The sequence below is a fragment of the Sprattus sprattus genome, assembly GCF_963457725.1.
Source record: "Sprattus sprattus genome assembly, chromosome: 3".
Taxonomy (NCBI): domain Eukaryota; kingdom Metazoa; phylum Chordata; class Actinopteri; order Clupeiformes; family Clupeidae; genus Sprattus; species Sprattus sprattus.
Window position 1 is genome coordinate 6,099,716 of NC_137922.1, and position 11,615 is coordinate 6,111,330.

General features: G+C 40.5%; 1 pseudogene across 1 annotated transcript; it reads left to right on the forward strand.

Moving 5' to 3' along the window:
• On the forward strand, positions 1 to 886 carry LOC308362595 (putative nuclease HARBI1; annotated as a pseudogene). Its single transcript has one exon. The product of its transcript is annotated as a putative nuclease HARBI1 (transcript).
• Positions 887 to 11,615: the final 10,729 nt, after the last annotated feature.

An 11,615-nucleotide genomic window follows, 5' to 3' on the forward strand; every position in this document is an offset into this window, starting at 1 on the left:
ATGGATGAGTTGACCTTTTACAGGCATCTGCGAGTCACACATTCCCAGTTTGAATATTTGGTCCATAATCTACAACAGATTGGCCTCAACCAAGAGACCAGATGCCCTCCTGTCATCCCTCTGAAACAGAAGGTGGCCCTTTTCCTGTGGTACCTGGGCAACCAGAATAGTTTCCGGGAGATAGACAAGTTTAATATATCCCAATCCTCAGCACACAGGTGTGTTGTGGAGGTTCTGTCAGCGCTTGTAAAGATGGTGCCCAATTTTCTCACCTGGCCCAATGCCTGCATGAAGGCAGCATCGTCGGTGGCATTTACGAACAAGTGTGGCATACCATCCATCATAGGGGCCATAGATGGTTGCCACATTAAAATTCAACGGCCGTACGTGAGAGGGGGGGACTATCTCAATAGGAAGAACTACTATTCAGTAGTCCTGCAAGGGATCGTGGACGAGAGTGGCAGATTCATTGATTTTTTTTGTGGGTGCACCTGGCAAGGTGCATGATGCCAGAGTGTTGCGAAAGTCAACCTTTTTTGAAAATTGGCCTGAGAGTATGGGGGAGTTTAAATTATTGGGGGACACTGCTTACATTGGCCAAGCATACCCTTTCATTCTAACCCCGAAGAGGGATAATGGAGCCCTGTCTGTGCAAGATCAGCAGAAGAACACACGAATTAGCAGAGGCCGTGTGGTGGTGGAGCAGGCATTTGGGAGACTGAAATGCAAGTGGAGGCGGCTTCGCGACCTCCAGAATTCCAGACTGGACTTAGTTGTCAAGTTTATTATGTCTGCATGCATGCTACACAACATGTGCATGGGCCCTAATGACATCTGTGATGAACATCCATGCTGTTGTCCCCGTCAGGAGGATGAAAACTTGTAGTAGCAAAAGGAGGTCATGGGAGACAATATATTCATTAAATACAATTTTCAACCACTAATACTTGTTGTTGCAAATTCTATTACATGCGCAATATAATTTAGTAATGTGAATATAATATAAATATAATTTATCAATAACTTAATCGTTTGATAACATTTTGTCTTTGCAATGTCACAATAAATATGATATAATATAATGTAATGTAATATAACATAGTATTTATAATATAATAAATATTTCAAGGAGGCCGTACCTTGCGAAACATTGAATTGAACATTTGGGCCAGCACCCTCAGAGTTGAAATAATTAAGAGTGACACCTGCTCCAAGTGGAAAATTGACTTTAATATAATAAATAACAATACATATAATTAAGCACAAATGTAATCATACCATTAAATACAATCACACACCAACAATGTAATAAATATAATAATAATAATATAAATACTATCAATTCATTTCCATGTACTGTAAATTTACTTAAATGTATAATTTAGCCTACTTTTAAATTTCAAGGCCTAAAAGCCCCACAACCGGAAAATCTATGTCATGGTTGGAGCCCATGAGAGCATCCATTTCCACAAAGAATTTGAATCTCATGGTTCCCCTCCCGGTACTTCTATTATTATCTTTGACCTTCTTGTAGGCATCAATCAGGGTATTCCATTTCCTACTGACCCTTGCTGGATCAAAGTTCTGTCCAAAATGATTGCTCATTAGTGTAGCCATCTCCCCCCACATGTGCTTTTTTGACCCCTTTGAAGATTTGATCCTCAGATTCAGCTCAGCTAGGGACTGGGGGAGCTCGCTGCCACTAGCCTCCAGGTGGCGCCTCATGAGGTCAATCAAAAAGAGGGTCTGCTCTCTGGAGAAGAAGAAATCGTTGCTGGGCTGTACTGTCCCACTCTCTCCCTCCTCCTCCATAGCCTCCTCTCCTGTCCCTGACTGCCTGTCGTTTTCTGGTAGGAATTGAGCATAGACTGAGCTTCGCTATTCCTGTGTTACTGTAATGCATTACTTTGGATCAACTCTGCTATAGCCAACAAACGAAGTTTAGACTACTACATCTGAATTATTACTAAAATATAGACCTGCTCCATGCCTAACCTGGAAGGACTAGCTCTACGTGGATGTACAGGCCTCGTCCGTGAAGTACCCCTCCTGTCCACTCTTCGTGTACAAATTGCCCACAAAGGGCTGGGATTTGTCAATATCCAGGAAGGCATTCATGCCTGTGTCTAGGAAAACTGACAGATATAAATAATATTGATGTTAGTTCATGAAATAGTTACAATAAAGTCATGGCAGAAGTACGTAGTTGGAAAGCTTTACCACAGATGCACAGATGTTTTAATGAAGGGCTGTGTTTGTACACCGTCTCCTGGTGACCATTTGATGTATTTTCATGTTCAGGACAGGTATCGTAACGCGACCTATTATCCCGCACGACCTATCATCCCGCAAGCGCTGGTACACGTTACTTAATATTGATTTTGGTGTCATCCAGGATCGCGGATTTCGGAAAACTTAAGTCCCTGCCCAAAAAGGGTATTTAAATAAGCTTTGTAGCAAAAATGGCACAAATACAGCGTATTGAAGTGTATAAGATAGTGTTGTAATACTGCGTGTACAAACCAGCCTGATACAAATAGTAGAATTTTGATTTTGCGACGTTCGGTGTAAATTCTTTTTCTTGTTGAGCTTTATTCCCAACGGCATTTTACATCAATGCAGGATAATAGGTCGTCGCCAACTTTGTTGCCATTTCGCGACTGTACAAAACAAATTGGAAAATACGTTAAGAAATGTTCCTGCTGAGAGTCAAACAAGAGTCAAACAAGACTTTGTGCATGTTGTACACACCTGTCATTTCTGAAATATGTAAGGTTGATTCATTAAACCATATTTATATTGATAAAAACATATATGTTAAGCGGATTTTTTGGTGGCCCGCGGGATAATAGGTTGCGTTACTATAATGGTGTCTCGACACACATTAGGTTAGAAATTAAAATAGGATGAATAACAAACCAACCGTTTTTTTTTACCGGACGGTAAAACTAGCAGTTGTGCTTGCTGTTGCTACCGTTTGTTTGCTGAACACTCGGCTGCTATCCGGGTCTTTTTTTTTTTTTTTTTAACTTTTAGTATTTATTTACCTCTACAACTACAAAAGGCCTATTGATTAATGCCCTGGATGAATGAAAATCTAATAGGCGCTTTAGTGAATCATTGATACATTATGTAGCTATTACATACCGGTAATTCAGCTGCTGTCATCGGTTGCCAAGCTACGAATCTAACGACTGAAACCGTTTCGGACACCATTCTTGGTGACAAAATTATATTTTTAATGATTATATGTAAATACTCTGTATAAAATAACCATACACAGAGAGAACTGGAGATTATCGGCAATTCCGTGACATCTTACCTGTCACAAACCGGGAGTCGCTGGGCGCCGCCATTATCATCCGACTTCGATTTGTTGATGTGGGAGTAGTGTGAGTCCCTCCGATATCGCAAGTTGGAGCTCCCACTTCGCGTGGCGTTCCAGAACAAATTTCGTAGTAGGAGGTTGGATAAGTGCGATCTCCTACTAGTTTGGATTGGGACTGGAATGCACCATTAGGCCCCGTCCCATTCATCTTCCCTTCACCCTACCACTTCATCGAAGTGAACTTCACTGCGGAGGGCCCCTTCACAACGGAGTGAGAAGTGTTAAGGGATTTAAATCTTTACCTGTGAAATGGGACACCACTCGATCACTCATCAAGCTCCACTGTAGGCTACGTTTCACCAAAAACGCAATGCAAACAGTGTTCCTATGTTTGCGAATTTGAACACACGTCAGGTTCTCAGGTTTTGGCAAACATATATACCCACATGTCATAAAATAGCGTTTTTTTACATCCTAACGTTAACATTACTCGGCTACTCTCAGCAGCATAGACAGACGTTCATTTGTGAAAATCTTTTTCTAACAATCATATTCTACTCAACTGTAAGGAATATTATTCTGCATAATGATCGGCTAAATATCCCGATGTGTTTCACATTTTTTAATAGTTATTTGCGAAGATATCCATAGATTTGTAAACTTCTTTTTCTGCACTGGCAGCCATCTTTCTTAAATTTTTTGGAGTCCGTTGGTAACCAAGGTGATCGCAAAGCATCATGGGAAATGTAATCTTTCCCTTCAAACGAAGTCCGGTTCTGATCACACTCCGTTTGAAGGGGTCGTTTGAAGTGTTGAACAACACTTCCCCTTCGGTCCAAAAGAATTGGGACACCCTACCCCTTCACGCGAACGCGAACGAAGTGGAAGGGTGAAGTGGTAGTAATGGGACAGGGCCTTAACCTACTCAAATAACACACTGGATTAAAGGCATTTAAGAGTTCCATTTAAAGTACTTTAATGACCCTCTAAAGGAAGTGATGTATTGTATTAAGAATGTAAAGAGTTATTTTTCAATATTCTGTCTCAGACAGTTGCAGACATACACACTTGCACATGTTGGACACTTGTACGTTCAGACACAGGAACGCATGCACACTCTTCATTTGTTACACACACATAGGCATACATAATTCAACAAGCCTCAACAGTTTATTGTGTGTAATACTAGAAATTCAATGTTTATTTAAAGCCTAGAAATTCAATGTTTATTTAAAGCCTAGAAATTGCACTGGGTGCCTTTAACATTGTAACATCGCTAATGAAATAGTAGGCCTCCGCAAGGCCAAAACCTTTCCAAACCACTGTCTTGCCGTCTCGTGCAGTCCTCCAAACTTCAACTTCAGTTCGTTGATGGATAAAAACATATCAGCCACATAAGACAAATTGAGAAACCAATCATCAGTGAAAAAATCGCCAAGAGCAGACCTTTTCTTGCTAAACAACACATAACCGACATTTCATATCTAAGTTCATAGCAACAATCAAAACTCTGTGTTTTGCCAAACAAGAACTTTTGTAGGCTAAAGCGAAATGCGCTTGAATCCAAAGTGATTGTACTTTGCTACAGCTATTTATTAGAGTAAAGCAGAATTCTTATTTTGGACTTGCAAAACTCCATACAACATTATGTTACTGTAAAAGCCGCTAAAAAAGTTAGAATTAAGACCCGTAAAAATCTATTTTCGCCACTGTGTCATTCATTCCATTACATTTGAACTGATAAAACACACCTACCCTACCCTTCAGCAAAACAAATAAATAAAAGCAAACAACACTTCAAAACAATTAACCATTTATTATGATCACTAAAATACAAAAACACTTCAAAAAAATCAACCCTTATTAACTAAACTAGCCTACTCAATCACTAAAACACACACATAACAACAACACAAAATTCCTTCACTCCTCCTCAGAAACGTCGTCCCCAGCAGACGACTCATGCTCTTCAGAAGACGCCTCCACCTGCAAATTCGCTGCTTCCTGCTGCTGCTCCGGGCTGCCACAAGCACATCTAAATCACAACAAAGACCCCACAAATTAAAAACATTTCCATATGAACCAAACCATTTCACAATTCAACAAAACATATAATTACCAGGTAAGCCCATGTCGTCCTCATAGGCGGCCAACCTCTCCTGCAATGCAGAGATCCGCCTTCCCTTCCCTGCCACCTCACTCAATAAATAGGTTGTTCTGGCTTCAAGCTGCCTAATTTTCATTTTAGCCACTTCAAGGCACCTCTCAGCGTAAACAATTTTTGTCAGGCATATTCCTCCTACCGTCACAATTACCTGACCAATCTCCGTCCTCGGTACATCTTTATCGTAACACCTATACTGTAAACAAATTATAATACTTATTATTAATTAATACTAATAATATACTAACAATACTAATTATTAATTAAACTACAGTAGGCCTACAAATAAATCATTTAATTAATTGAGAATGCACAAAAACACACGCCACAGAGAAATCCATCTACACATAATTAACCAGATCTACACAATAATAGAACACAATTAATAACCCTGTGAATCTTGAAAACATCTAACAAATACACAACAACATCGTACACATACTGAAATTCTAAATACACGATAGATTCCTTACACTCAACAGTTGCAAACGCTGCCTCAGACTCTCATTTTCAACACCATCAACTATTGGCATTGTCGACGGAGAAGCCATGTTTCCTTAACTGCTGTTCACTTTCGTCAAAAAAAAACAATGACCCACAACTCAAACAGTACGCCTATTACTGCAATGGACTGATAATTTCCCCTAAATCACGTGCAGAGCCCTGTACACAAGCATAACCTTAGCGCATGGCCAAGTCATGACTGTTCGTGCATCCAATCAGAGTGGTACCCAGTGGCGGGAATAACACACAACAGGACTGGAAATGCAGTTGGTGTTACAAATAAGTTTAAAGTTTAAAGATAAGCATTGAAATTGTGTCCATTCAAATACCTACACACACACACAAACACACCCTAAAATATAATAATTCTTATTCGACTATTGTTTTTATTGTCCCCTCCATTAAAATACACCTATAGCCTAGGCCTACTGCAAGTTTATACTTAATGTCTAAAAAAAAACGCTAAACATCTTTTTAGCCTATATCGTCTTGTTTTAAACTGTGTTATAGCCTACTTAATTTAACTAACCATACCATCCTTTATTTAAACTTAACAACTTTTGAACCTGATGGGAAATAGACACTTGTGAACACTATACTTCAATGCTTTTGAAACTTTTTAGAGTAATTATTTATGTACCTTCCGCCAAAGATTATACACCCTTGGCAATCATAACTCCATGAAACCTCAAACAAATACATCCAATCAATTTAAGTACTTCCGCAGTGGCATTTCTCCATTATAGGCAGGTATGACAGAATCCCACTAAATGTTACATTACATTCAGAGTAAAACAAATAACATTGTACGAAACTGTCCGGTAATAGAAGGAATTACAGTTGGCCACAACTTGTCCATGGACCTTGAACCTCTAAGCGCAAAACGATTCCAGTGCACAGTATCACTAAACAAGTTACATTAATATTTGTAAACTTTGTATTGGTTGGCTTTACGTCTTATAACACAGGCATAAACGTGTACTCAGCAACACACTCTGTATACTCAAGAATAGATTATTTTTTTATGCAATAAGAAGACAGACATAAAGTCAAAGTATGTCAAATAGGCGTGACTGATGTATCATATCACAGCACCATATATTGAACTGTTTTCCTAAAGGGCAGAAAGAGAAATACACTGTGGAGGCTAAATGTAGGTCTGTTAAACAATGAATCAGTAACAGACCAAATCAAAACACCTGGTATACAAAACTACCTGGAAGAAAATGATAATGGTGAAACAGCTCCAATCTTTTTGTGGGATGCCTTAAAGGCTGTCATCCGTGGCAAACTGATAGCAATTACCAGTGGCCTCAAAAAGACAATTATAACACGGGTAGATGGAATTATAACACGGGTAGATGGAATCCACCATTCTGAGAGTTAGTTCCGGGGTGTGCTATATTCAACGGTATAGTAACTGTACGACCTGTTTTCATCTACCTGAGCGTTCCATATCAGTGCGCACTCAAAAGGAAATATCTATCCAAGGTGGCGGCGTGTTGTGGCTAATGTAGTGGGGAATGTTTCATGTGAATTAAGCTATCTACACGACTTTTTATATGTCTAAATTGACTCGGTTAGTTGTTTCTGTGCTACGCGAATGTTGCAGAGTATTGAAAGTCTTTACTGAAAGTCTCGAATATTATTTGTAGGTGACTTTTAGCGCTTAGACCAAAAACCCATAGAAACACACGTAGCTTTTGTGCTAGGTATAACAGACGTGAAGTTACCAATGCTATTTGTCTGTTGCATAGCAACAGCCACACAAAGGGGGACTATTTTCTCTTGGCTACTGAAATGCGATACACAACGTTTGGTGTCTACAACTTTTTTTGTGCTGAAAGGCAGCTTACTGTTTACTTTAATTGTACTTAATATGTATAAAGTCGCTGGCAACCGTGTTATAAAAGCAATAAGGTACTCGAGTCAGTACGGTATCGTCAATAATGTACTTGTTCGAGGGTTTGCCGGCCCTCCGCTGCGCGTCGGGCCTAACAACTCCCTCGAACAAGTACATTATTGACGATACCGTACTGCCTCTCGAACCTTATTGCTTAAATATCGCATGATATCAGTCTCTTCAAACTGAACCTAAGAGGGCAGAACATATACACAAAGAAAGTCCAGACGATAACACAAAACAACAATTAAAAGAGATACGTCATAAAATAAATGAACTGCTGCAGCAAGAAGTTAAATGAAAACAAGATACCTCAAACAAACATACTATGAAGTAGGCCCACAAGCTTCAAAACTGTTGGCACAGAAACTGCGTAAACAGCAAGCAGAAAGAGCTGTCTGTAAAATACAATAACACACAAAGAACATGTGAAATCCAATCACACCTAAACACACTGGTTCCAAATGCTGAGAACACCTTGGTAATGTCAATTCCCGTGCCCTGTTGCTAGTCCCTGTAAAACATACAAAATGCATGGCACATTAACAATGAACAGCCAAAGCAGTACCATCAAAAATAGGAAGCCTTACAAGTAAAACATAACATGCTACAATCTACCTGCCATCACCATATTTAACACCAAACATGCTACACAAGGCACACAACATCCCAAACCACACAATACCACAAACACCAATCACGCCCACACACATCAGCTATTCTCTTTGTTGCCAACTGTTTCTAACAGCAGAAATAAAAAACACTTATCAAGCCTGTCAAACACAAGTATGTACAGCTCCACTTACACATGACAAAAACCAAATCTTAAAAAAACAATGCATTACAGTTACCTGTATTTGAAGCATCAAACCTTCATTTGTTTACACAAGGACAATGAATGCCATGCTCACCACCTCTTTGTTGACAACCAACCTTTAACCAATGATCCTCTGACAAAATATCTAACAACTAACAACAACCATCAACTCATTCCTGAAAACATCTGAATAACAAGAAAACTCATGAAAAAGTGTTGTGATTGAGCGCACACACACCACAATGCACATCGCACACCTCATCAAACTCCCCCTACAACTCCTGACATCATTGTCCAATCCTGAAATAAGTTCATAGGGTGCACAATGGACCCAACCTGAACACACACATATGCCCATAATGCCACTCGCTTATAGCGCCACCTGTTGGTGTTTGGAAACATTGCACATTGTCCAATCCTCACCAAACTGCACAAGGTGGACACCGGACCCAGCCTGACACTTACGTATGCCCATAATGCCACTCGCCTAAAGCGCCACCTGTTGGTGGATGGAAACATTGCACATTGTCCGATCCTGACCAAACTTCATAAGGTGGACGCTGGACCCGTTCTGAACTCGGATATATGCGCAAAATGTCACTCGCCTATAGCGCCACCTGTTGGTGGTTAGAAACGTCGCTTTCTTTATTCTTTGCGCTGTGTTGTTGTGATGTGTTGATGTACGTGGCATTCTCACGGCTCGCTCTACGCTTGACAAACGGCTGTGCGGTGCACGTCTGCCATCGACCGGCGCCTTCCCCGACGCGCGCACATGCTCGGGCCCGCTCATCGCTGCTTGCAGCTTTCATTCTCTATTCCTTTTGGAGGGATTTCTCCAAAAGTGAGAGGAAGCGGTCCTCACGGGCCGCTGCAGCCCTCTCCTCTCCTCACTCTCCCTAACGCCCGACTCACATTGTTGCGTTGGAAGGCGTTGATGCGTCAGGGTTAACGCATCCCCATTCACTTTGCATGGGGTGACGTCATCCTTTCCCGAACTGAATTGTGGCTCCGTTTGGTTCGCGTGCGTTGCGTTTCATGCTTTGCTTGCGGCAAGAGTTGAAGAAGGTCGAACTTTTCGAGAGGCAATGCATGCGTCAGCCAATCATATTGCCTTTCATGCATAACTGAGAGCACAGGTGCTAGCCAATCATATCCCGTATATGCTCACGTCTACAGAGTGGCAAACTCAAAAAAAAAAGATGGCTGCCAAACTCCGTAGATGGTCGTATTTGTACCTACAAGTTGGTTGTTTGACTTGTTTTTGGTTAGATTTTTTAAAAGTTACTGAGAAATAGACACTGTACAATGTTTAAACCCCTTTATTGTAACTGAAAAATACGTATCATAGGATTTGCGAGGTCTCTGAGCACCCTGTCTAATGATAGCATGCTACTACTGAAAGGGGAAAAGCTTGCTAGTGACTTGATTGGTTTGATGACCTGTCAATCTCACTATAAGGTCTCCTGTATCAACAGAACCCCATGCGCCAGACTCCTCCTCTGCCTTCCGTTGGATCAACGCATTCCAACGCAACAATGTGAGTCGGGCGTTAGCAGGTGGAAGTGGCGCTCACTCATTTTGACCATCTCCCGGTGGCGCCTCTCCTCTCTCTCCTGGGCCTCTCTGTACCTCTAATCCTCTAGTGCCGCAGCCTCTCTCCTTTCTCTAGCTCTGGTCTCGTCTGCTCACCTCTGCAGCTCCTCACTCTCCCTGAACTGCCTCTCATTCTCCCTAATGAGCTCCACAACCTCCACAGTGTCTACCCTCCTTAAGTGATTTAGAGCTTTGGGGTGGAGCAGTGAAGCAGAATTCTTATTTTGGACTTGCAACACTCCATACATCATTATGTTACTATAAAAGCTGCTAAAATAAGTTAGAATTAAGACCCGTAAAAATCTATTTTCGCCACTGTGTCATTCATTCCATTACATTTGAACTGATAAAACACCTACCCTACAGCTAAACAAATAAAAAAAAAAGCAAACAACACTTCAAAACAATGAACCATTTATTATCATCACTAAAATACATACAAAAACACTTTTAAAACATCAACCCGTTATTAACTAAAATACTAAATCACTAAAACATACACACAACAAAATACAAAAAAAATCCTGGTCACTCCTCCTCAGAAATGTCGTCCTCAACAGACGACACATGCCCTTCCGCAGAAGACGCCTCCACCTGCAAATTAGATGATTCCTGCTTCTGCTCCGGCCTGCCAGCAACAAGCACATCTAAATCACAACAAATACCCCACAAATGAATAACATTTCCATATGAACCAAACCATTTCACAATTCAACAAAACATATAATTACCAGGTAAGACCATGTCGTCCTCATAGGCAGCTAATCTCTCCTCAAATGCAGTGATCCGCCTTCCTTTCTCTGCCACCTCCCTCAATAGAAAAGTTGTTCTGGCTTCAAGCTGCCTAATTTTCCTGTTAGCCACTTCAAGGCGACTCTCAGCCGAATTAATTTTAGTAAGGCATACTTCTCCTATAGTCACCATTTCCACAGCAATGTCCGTCCTCGCCACATCATTATCGTAACACCTATACTGCAAACAAATTATAATACTTAATATAATTATTAATTAAACTACAGTAGGCCTACAAATAAAAACATTTACATCATTGAGCATGCATAAAAACACACGCCACAGAGAAATCCATCTACACATAATTAACCAGATCTACACTATAATAGAACACAATTAATAACCCTGTGAATCTTGAAAACATCTAACAAATACACAACAAAATCGTACACATAATGAAATTCTAAATACACGATAGATTCCTTACACTCAATAGTTGCAAACGCTCCCTCAGACACTCATTTTCTTCACCATCAACTTTTGGCATTTTAGACGGAGAAGCCATGGTTCCTAA